This window comes from Melanostigma gelatinosum (genome assembly GCF_949748355.1).
Source record: "Melanostigma gelatinosum genome assembly, chromosome: 7".
Classification (NCBI taxonomy): Eukaryota; Metazoa; Chordata; class Actinopteri; order Perciformes; family Zoarcidae; genus Melanostigma; species Melanostigma gelatinosum.
The window spans coordinates 18144843-18155691 of NC_136640.1; positions in this window are offsets into that span (position 1 = coordinate 18144843).

Sequence of the window (10849 nt, forward strand, 5' to 3'; positions counted from 1 at the left end):
AAAGCTATGAGAGCATTCTTTCTCTGCATTCATCAGATTTCCTCCTCGTCGTTTGTCAGTACCCTCACCATCTGTATCCCCTCCTCCTCTGCAGCCTCCCCTCCTGTCAAGCCAGAGCGAGCTGGTTCATCACAGTTGTCGAGGATCATTTATGGTGTCACACCGAAATCATGTCACACTCATAGCCTTCACCGTCTCCACTCTCTCTCGTCGTGGTCCAGTTTCAAGTGACAGAGGACTCCGCCCAAGGGTAAGTGATGTGATGCAATACTTGACTTGCATTTTACAAGTTCACAACAGTGTCAACATTTGCATTTTGGTGCTTTTTATGGTTGAAAGATGTATGTTTTTTTAGCTATAAAATGCCAGAGTTTACTTATCACTGTAATGAGCTGGGATTAGCTACTTTTGGGGCTGGTTTTGCCTCTCGCATCTGTCACTGTTTTACATTGCTCGCAGGCAGCTCAAGGCACTGTCTGGCGTACTCTCGGCTGTGTGTGTGTGTGTCTGTATAAAGAGTCTGGTGAATGGGGATTAGTGCACCCCCACTGGGTAGGGCTCGTGTGCTCACGGGCAGATGACAATCTGCCAGATTAGAAAAAGAGATGAGAGCGTTGGCCCCAGGTGCACAGGAGAGATCTCATAATAGCGAGAGGAGATTAGAGAGCTGAAATCGATTACCGACTTCAGCTTTGTGAAAATAGGGAGAGAGGAAGGAAGGGACTCTCTTTCTCAATGAAAGACTCCAGTATATCCTGACAGAAACATTGTTTGCTTCATGCAGTAGATAAAGGTTATATTCATTTATTAACATTGATTTTTCTAATATTTCATCTTATCTTTTTAAAGGCCCACACCACTGGTTTTGCATGTTTTTGCTTCACCTTTACTTTACATCACTGGTAATCGGTTTGCAAGCCATGCTTCTGTTTTTCTAAAAATGTAGCAGAATTTTAAAATGTTTGATATGTACTATTCATCTCAGTGAACATCAAGTCTGCATTTATTTTTTTTACAATTTTTGAAATTCTTGTTTGCCAATCCAATCGTTCCGGTCGATGGCATCTTCACATGCTTCTTTTGCACGATTAACAGTTTGAAAGCACATATAGTCAATTTGTTATCATGAAGGACAAGAAAACCAGTGATTATCCACACTTGATTCATCAATTATTTTCAAAATAGCTGCTGATTAAATGTCTGTTGATTGACTAATAGATTACGTGTTTCAGCTCTATTGCAGAGCCTTCTAATCAGTCTATATGTAAACTGTAACTGTGATCGATGGCCCGAATCAAGCAAGTTTCAAGAATATGCTAATAGATTGTCATACCATTCAGAAACCAATGAAAACCAATGGATGCCCGAAACAACAGTAACGGTACATCCAGAAACCTAAAACTGGAAAGGATGTATTTGAAAATGGTCAACAAAATGTATTTGAAGTAAGAGTTAAAAGCTGCAAACACGCTGGCGTGCTTCTTTAATATTTAGCACCAGTGAAAGAGAAACCACATCTGGCAGTCAGCTGTGAGTGAGCAGCAGTCCGCTTCAGAGCAGCTGCTTTCAACACTTTACAGCTCCTCGCAAAGCTAAAGAAGAGGCTGACAACTGCTCAGCTTTGATCACATTTTCTCTTCTCTCATCGGGCAACATAAGAGCATGCCGACTCACAACAAGTTTTTCTAAATCTCAGCATTGTGTTGTCATAAATTACAGTCAGATTGTCTCTCAGGTGTTTCCCTGCTTTGAAGGTAGAGTTAAAGTTTATTCAACCAAAAAAGCCACATGTTGGACTTGGCTTAAAGAACGTGTCGGACACATATTGTAGGCCTTTAGTTTACACAAGCATAGGATCGATGACTTGCTGCACGCAATGTGGTTTAACCGAAAGAATAACCCTGTCATCTCCGAATAGCCCTGTCATCTTGGCATGTATCGTCACGTTCCTGGAAGCAAACATGTTTGATGTCCGACCCCAGTGGGGGCAGTACAGGCGGTGTGATGCGTGCATCAGACACTGGATTCAAACATACCTGTCAATTACACAACGGCACAAATCACAAAACCCCCCGGTCCTCATCCTCCGCCTCACAACTCAGAGCGGAAGGAATTCGCTGGTTGATTGCGAGTGCTGGCAGAGCGTGTTGCAGCAGGTGAGGACTGGGCTTGTTGTTGGAGGGAATTCATTTGTAGCTTCTCTCTGGGTGCTATACGGTGACGGCCTGCTGCCTCGTCCCTCCGAGGCAATACCCCCCCCCCCCAAAAAAAAAGGCTGAGCTGATTCACCACTCATCATCCCCGGCCTCCTATAATCACATACGTGCTATGAAATCATTGTGCAGCAGTATAATTTACCCTCAATGTTTTACATCCGTCCTCGTTCTCACTGGACCTGACAAACTCTCCAGCACCACTCATTGTTTGGGAATGTCCTGTCCTCACAGCTGTTCTCTAAGTTTTGCCATGTTGTCGTGTGGCTGTTGCGCGGTGAGCAGTGGGTGCTGCTGCTCGCATGTGTTGTCAAAAAGCAGTAACGTGTGAGCCAGTGAAACATCAAGAGTTCATGATTAGGAGCGAGGCCAAGAAATATGCACATACCCCAATATTTGCCAAGCCCCAAAGCGTTTTTTACACAAGGCAAAAATATATTTCTTGCAAGTAGTTCATCCGTTGGGTTTTTGTTAAGCTCTTGGTGCTCTTGGTGTTTCTTTCTGGTTTGAACGTCTGAGGTCATAAATTTTAATGTTTAATCAGCTTTTTAACTTGTCAAACAATTCCGGCACACTACCGGTAGGCAAAGCTGAACAATTGGACAACCTAAGAAAGAAAACAGCATTTAATAATAGCTCTCATGGTGTTAGAAGCAGTTGGGATTCTGATTAATGATGAGATGTGTGATTTCAAGTCCATGCTGGTGGGAACACGAATTAGATGATGGTACCACAGTTAGGATGTGTCCACCATTTTACATGAAACACTCCTGAATACAGATGAAAATATGGACTTTGGGGATTTTGGAATACTTTAATGGAAACTGCTTGAATGTGAAATCAGATTCAACATGAATACGATGTGACTTTAGTCTCTTAGTATTCATCTGGGACCCAAATTAGACTTTTCCCAGGAAGGTTTTTACACTTTTACTCTTATCGTAATCTTACGTGGATGTCGTCTCCTGCTGAGTGAAAACATACATTTCTCATTTGATATGATTTTCTTCTTCGTAACTATCCAATTTGTTCCCATTTGCATGTTGCTGATATTTTGAGTTAGCTTGCTCTGTTCTGAAAAACATGAAGGAAATGTCTTGATTCTTAATTACTTTGATTACATTTACAGTCAAATGATTATTATTATGAGTATAATGATTATTTATGTAAAAAAGATTTCAATTTACACCTCAACGACCTCTTAACACAATCTGAATAGTGGGAACAACAACTCGGTGATGATTTGATCAGCTCTTGGGATAGAGACAAAGTGAGATTGCACAACATCTGCCCCGTGGTCTGTGGTATGCTTGGAATGCAGAGATATTGAGTCAGACTGTGGCATTGCTGGAATGTTTTCGAATGATGTCTACATCTTGTTTTATACTCGTCTGTTTTCCACAGTTGAGTGGTTCATGTTACATAAGAGTGCTGCAAGCAGCGGCAGAAAAAAAGCCCACTGAGATAGATGTGCATGCTTTTACACGTATACTATCCTTCGATAGAAATGAATGTTATCAGTGTTGCGGGCGCAGATGAAATGTGATGATGTTCCATACTGTGTAGATGCTGCTTAACCCTGTCACTGATTGCTGCCTTGACAGACTCACTCTTGTTCTGTGCAGCTGTAACGTGTTGCGTTGCTGGCAGGCAAACCCACCACCATACACAGCCGCATGTTTCAGCAACACAGCTGGCTCCATTCTCTTCCACTCACTTTAATCTCGCTGTGCCATGTGAAGATTACAGGCCATTCAAAACGTCTGCCCCGTCTTGACAGCCGTGTTGATGGCGCTGATAAGGGGAAGAGGCAGAGAACAGACAGCAAGTGAAATGACAGCGCAGAACGTTTCTCCTCGTACACTGCAAAACACTCTCATGAGCCGTAAACCATTCAATGATCGGATGAATAGTTACGTAATATAAATTTAAAAAAATACTTTCGTCAGATGTGTAACATGTTTCTTTTGCCACTAACTGTTTTATTTTTATTTTGGTAGAACCTCTTAAACACTAGCCCTATTTGTAGGCCTCTGCTCGAAAATAGCATACCACAGTTCTGTAACTACAAGGTCTATTTTAATAATTGTTGAGGCTATAATCAGATCACAACACTGGGGAGATTGTTCAGTGGGTAATATTGTGTATATGTGGCTGGTTAATATAGTAAATTAAGACATTATACAGCTCAAATATTCAGGTTCGCCTGAAAAAAAAGCACTTTCATTGCTGTTGTGTTTTTGAAATAATGCAGCAGCTCCCTGAAAACTCTCCCAAATCATTGCACAACTGATCAGTAGTTGCTGAATAAAGGTTAAAGTGGGATAAAGTGAAGAATAAGAGGCTTTCGTACAGAGAGGTCACACAAGGTCATAATTTTGAACCAGCTGTTTCAGCTCTTACATTGTAATTTTATGTACTATATAACTATATATTTCACTTTTTTATCACTCATATTATTCAATACATCCAAATACAGCTGTTAGGAATCATTTTGAGATTTCTAACATCATCAGAGTATGTTTCTGGCTGTCATCCATAGGATTTTCTCACTTCATGTGTGTGTATTGGGCTCCATGATTGGTCGATCTCAGTCATTGAGCCTGCATTCGATGCGTCAGAGTCTCGGGAAAGCGGGTGTAGAATTTGGTGTTGATTGACAGAACTTTCAGCGAGTAACATTGCAAGAAGTGCCACTTATCCCCGAACGTAAAATTATGTTGGCTGAAAGTCTGACCCCTGGCCCGAGGTGGGTTGACCCCCCTTCCACAGGAAACAGCTCGGAAGTAAACAGGAAGCCCTTGGTTTTTTCGGCTGAAGACCAGCGCCATGGTACACTTGACCACTCACAGCTTTATACTGGTTAAACGGAGAGAAAAAACGAAGGTAGTTATGATTTCTGTGTCGCATGCTAATGCTAATCGATGTACGGATTAGCCCGCTAGCGCCGAGCTAAGTGGTGCAAATATGGATTTAAAGCACACATGACGCAGATTTCTGGCCAGATTTTCGTCCTTTTATCACACATTTTCTAGATGCGTATATGAGTAGTATATAGTTGTGTTTGGAGTGTGTAAAAAGGCTATGATCGTGTTGCCCATATACGTTGCCCATACGTCCAGTAAATGAAATATACACATGTACACTTCTGGCTATCAAAATAAGCAATTTCTGGACGCTACTTATGAGCCCCCCTCCCCCCGAGAGCCCCCAAATTCGGGGGCGTCGTGCTTTAAACAATTGCTCCAAAAGTTGATGTTGCATTTTCATGATGGCGTGTCCTCAAATATGAAAATGAATGTCTAACATTGTTGCACCAGAGGTAGAATCATCCTAACTTTTATTCCGACATATGGGTCAAACTCAAAAATGTTTCTACATTTCCCACAATGCACATTAACGGCGTCTTTTTGTTAGACCATCATGTCTCTGAAACTAATCTCAAAAACTGATATTTTCACTGCAGGTTCGAATAAACTCTCTGAAGTAAATATGACTGAAGCATACTGTCTTCAACAGATCCATAATAAACATAACAGTTAGGTTAGAGAGTAAAACATAAACCTTTCAAACGTCCATGCACGCTACAAATGATAATTGTGAGAAGTTCATATTTACTAAAAGCTAACTGTAGTTGATTTGAGGCACTGAGATGTTTTGATGAATCATTTTTACAGTGTATCAGATGGCTGTCTGTACTCGGGGCTGAAATGTCTTGCACAAGCTTGAGTCAGGATGTTACTTGTCATACTGTCATATTTTATGAAGTTTAAAATGCAAACGGACCAGAATAATTCCAGAATAGAAAGAAATGTTTTTTTCCGCAGATTCAAATGTCATAATAGAAAGTGTATATGTCTAGTCTAGCTTGAGATTGATGATTCTTTGAAAACATATTTTGTACCCTCAGGTTGTTGCAATTCTTTCGTGAATAGTTCATGAACTCTGTCAACTTCAATCTGTTGCACTCTTCCAGCTGAAGTGAGCGGTGAACAGAGTGGCAAATTATCATTCGTATCGCTCTCTAAATCAGCCAAAGACAAACAGTGATATCTTCTCACTCTCACATTTGCTTCTTTCTGGAGGGGTTGGCACTGAGCGTCTCCGCCTGCTGAGGATCTGCGTCCGGGCCTTGGTATGCCTGCCATCTCTGGCACTTTGCTTTGGCAGCTTGTCCACAACCCCCCTCCTGTCTTGAGATAGTTGCCACGGTATAGAAATCTGCAGCAGGAGCCCTTGTCTTGCTTTTATGTGGGTCAGCACAGCTGAGCTGCTGTTGGAAAAAGTTACATTTAGGAGATGAACGAAGAAAACAGAAGCTCAAATGGGCACACGGGCCCCATCATGTCACAGTCAGGACTTTTTAGGATAATTTAGATGTACATACTTTGTATTTGAGTCATTCAAGTCAAATTCATTCATGAAGCCCAATATCAAGAATCACAAATCTGCTTCAAAGACCATTATAATCTATACAACATCATCACCCTCTTTTCCTTAGACCTGCAATTCATATCAGGGAAATTTAACTTTGATTTATGACTGAATACCTGCAAAACATGACATGCCTATCCACCTCATCTGCACTTTGAGAGTACAGTCTTCACTCTGTAAGATGGGGAACATCGTATACCTGCTAATCACCAGCATGTTAGATGTTGTCATTGTGAGCATGTTAGCATGCTAATGTTAGTATTTAGCCAAAGTCCAGATTTACAGTGTCACTAGCATGGCCATCGACTCTTAGTCGTGTTAATAGCCATATTACCAAAAACAGCAAATCATTTTTTTTATATAAAAGTGAGATTGTGAAACTGGTGTAAGACTTTTGACATAACACAAGTGTAAAGAAGAGTCATGGTGGAGACAATTGAACACACTTGACTGAAGCGAGGTGTTTGGCCGGTGTGAAGTGACTAAATCTACAAAGGCCTTGTTCTCTTTAATTCCCTCCCTCCTGCTCCAGGTGCTGATTCTGCCCTCCATCCCCAGTGGAAGTAAAGTCAGTGTTTTGCTTGCAGTGACACAAACAAGGCTGTTTTTATAGAGGCGTGGGCAGAGAGGGGTCTCCTAGGTTAGCGTGAGAACATCCAGCCGTGTTTGAGCCGAACTGTTCCCACTCCCACTGGCCCTGTTCACTTGCACAGCTCAGAGAGACCAGGCAGAGAAAAGGCTCATTAAGTGCAGCCAGTTGTTCAAGTTGGTGTTTCTCAAATGTTTTTTTTACTGTAAGAGCCGACACAGGGGACACACACATTTTCTCACTGCTCTCGTGTTTCACCCTTTCTGTCTCTCTCCTGCTCCTTGTCTCTCGTCCACATGCGCCTGCATACTAGTGTTACCTCTCTCAGACAGAGTCAACAAGACCAGAGCACATTTTCTGCGAATTGCTCCAAATTCATGTTGTGCACACATTAATGTGACTGTACACAGCCAAGGCAAAATTATTTTCGGATGTCTTGTCTTTCAGTGTTAACTGTGTTTTAGGAATTGAATAAACTGATTACTAAGGAGTTTGGTTTTCAGGGACGATTCTTCTATATGATTAGTTGGCATGTGGGCTAAACCTCCCGCTCGCCTCCTGCAACCTTTCAGACAATAGGGGGAATGTAAACACTGATATCCGACAAGGACATCAGGAAAGTCACTCGCTCTGAACAAAAGATCAGGAAACAAACAAAGGTTTGCACACATACCTTATCTCACCGGTCAAACAGTGGATTTATTGCTGCTGCATGGCTGCTATGTCGAGTATGGCTCCGTGAGTGATCCCAAATGCGCCACAGGATATTTCTACCTTTGTCTTTTATGACTTCTAGCTGAAATTTAGTTGGAAAACTACTGTTTTCTGCATCTTGTTAATATATAAGTACAGAAGTCAGTACAACCTGAAGGAAGACAAGGCCTTGTTGATGGGTAAAGTGAGGATATGCTTTCAGAAATCAAGGCAGATGCGAAAGACGACTTGTGAAAAACATTTCAAAACGGGGGGGGGGGGGGGGGGGGGGACAGGAAGAAACTTTGAAGCATTGCCGAGAGAGAATGACAGCCCCGGGCAGATTGCAAAGTATTTTATGAATGAGAGAAGTTAGTCAGCGCTTATTTTCTCCCCACTGGCCAGAGGTCGAACTGAGGCCAAGTGATGATTTGTGGCCGTGGCTTCAGCACCTCTCTCCCGGTGAGGGGACTGAAGGGAAAAGTGAAGAAACAAATGAATGAATATCCCTGTGTGTGGTATACTTGGCTCTTCCTACATGCATTTCTAACTCTCAATCACAACAGCTCCGTTGTTTACTGAGGAATGCCGTGGTTCACATTTGCAGGTTCATTTATCATTCATGTCAAATTCATGTTTAATCGTTGTGTAATGTTCCCCAGTAAATCATGGTGCTTCGCAGCTTTCCCCTTTGACTTGAAAGCATTCCTCAGCCCACTGTTTGGAAGCGATAGTTCAGCGCTGCAGAGCATCTTGCTCCTGCAGAGCTCGGCCCGGTGAAGTCAGCCATTTCTCACAGCCTGTTTGTGAGGGCTGGACACCTAGTTCACCTTGTTACAGTGCCAACCACTGCTGCTCCCCCCCACACCCTCTGTCTCCTTTCTCCTCCTCTTTCCATCTCCCAACGCGTACACATACTCCCCGCTCGTACGCATATTCTGAATGGTTTAGTCACTGCTAGCCCCCCAGGGGAAAACACAAGAGGAGGGGGTGGTGGTTGTGATGACAAGCTTGGCAGTTAGAAGAATAGGCCTATGGGGACATAAGTGTGGCTCTGCGAGTGGCAGTCCAACCCTCTCTGCTGTAACAGGAGCGAGCCTCACTGCCACTGTTTTTTTTTTTTTTAGCCATATGCTCTCGGTGACACTGTTTGGGCAACACAAACAGCTTTTTTTCCACCCCGCAGGTGAGTCTTTTGTTTTCTGTTCACCTGTGAATCTGACTGTTATGTGCTTATGTGATTGTTATTATTGTTATGTGAAACAAATTAAAACTCTCAATTCCTCTCTTTGCTCATCCTCCTTTGCTGAGTTGAGAAAGTTCTGCTGTAGATTGTTTCTGCGTGAGAGGACTTGTTCGGGACGTTTCTGTTGAAAATGATCCGAGATGATTTCTTTTTTTCACTCTCCTAACTAATTTGTGGTTTTGGCTTGCAAGTCAACACTCCCAGTTCATTTTCAGTCTGTGACTTCTTCCCTCCATTTGAATCTGCTCTGCATTCATCTGAGAATAATGAGACCCTCTTTGCAGAGTGTTTTTTTAAAAGAGGGGTTTCTTGGAAGGAACCCTAATCTCTTGTACGCTCTCGTTCACACTCACCATGAAGGCACAGCTCTTACAGGAGGCACTATACCCCATTTCATTTACTTATTATTTATGCTGTATTCATACTGTATGTATTTCATCCAGTCAGATTTATAAAACATATCTTCAGAGTCAGATTTTGTCCTTGTCCGTGGTTGTTTTATCTGCTTGTGTCCTAAAAGCATAAGATTGTCTTTGCGTGTGTGTGTGTGTGTGTGTGTGCGTGTGTGTGTGTGTGTGTGTGTGTGTGTGCGCGTGTTTGGGTGTGTTTCAAGTTGCTCAAGGCCATGGTAAAGGCGCTGCCAACTGCAGCTTTCTCACAGCAACAGCAGAGACGTGTGTAAATTCATGGAAATGAATTAACTCTTTGCTGTGTAGAGCATTTCAAGAAAACTCACTGAAATAGCTGGTTGTTTTCTGGGTTTACATTTATACAATCAAGTGTTTGCTGTTAAAACATGACGGGCAAAAACTATTGGACTCAGCAGGTCTTGTGCAGGTTGTTTATTTTCAAAGTTTATTATGACAAACAATTCCCATCCTGACTAAAAATTCCCTCTGAGGAAAGATTTTTTGTTTGAACAAGATGATAATCATCTGTAGCGGCATAATATTGCAATTGTTTGCTTTTCCGTGTGCTCTTTGTATGTCTCAAACCTGTCAAAGGTGTGTTTTAACAAAGGGCTTAATGAAGGGGTGAGCGGGATGTTAACCATAGTCGACTGGGGACATCTTCTGCCCTGATGAATGGTGTAGCTCGTAGTAAATCACAGACTGGGGAAGAGCAGTCGGATTCCTCTGTGCAGTGATGTCACCACGATCGTGTGTGAAACAGATCCAGACTTGAACAGCCCAGCCTGAGCCAGATGTTGAATTTCACAGCACACTTCTGATTGGATAGTCAGAGCTGTTCAGGGCTGGATGTAGAAGCTTTACATAAAGCTCCGGTAGAATAGCGAGACTTCGACAATTACAGGACACGGAGACATCTAAGACGTATGTATAGTCCATCGTGTTGTTCCTGTGTTGTCTTTGGAATTAATCTTCATCTCACTCGCTTGTCAGATGTGTTACATGCCATTCACGTATTTTCTTTTCTGTTTATTTCAGGTGATCTGCTGCGTGGTTTGACTGAGCATCTTGGATAAAAATGGCCATCCGATACATCAAGCACAAGTACCTGTGGATTTATGTTTTGAATTATGAAAAACTGTAGAAAAAAACAACAATGGAGATTCCAGCTGTGGTAAATTTGGAGGACCGGTCTTGGACAGGTTCAGGATTACAGAACATTGCCTTCTCAACACAGGAGTTGACCTCAGAAAGCTCTGCTCTG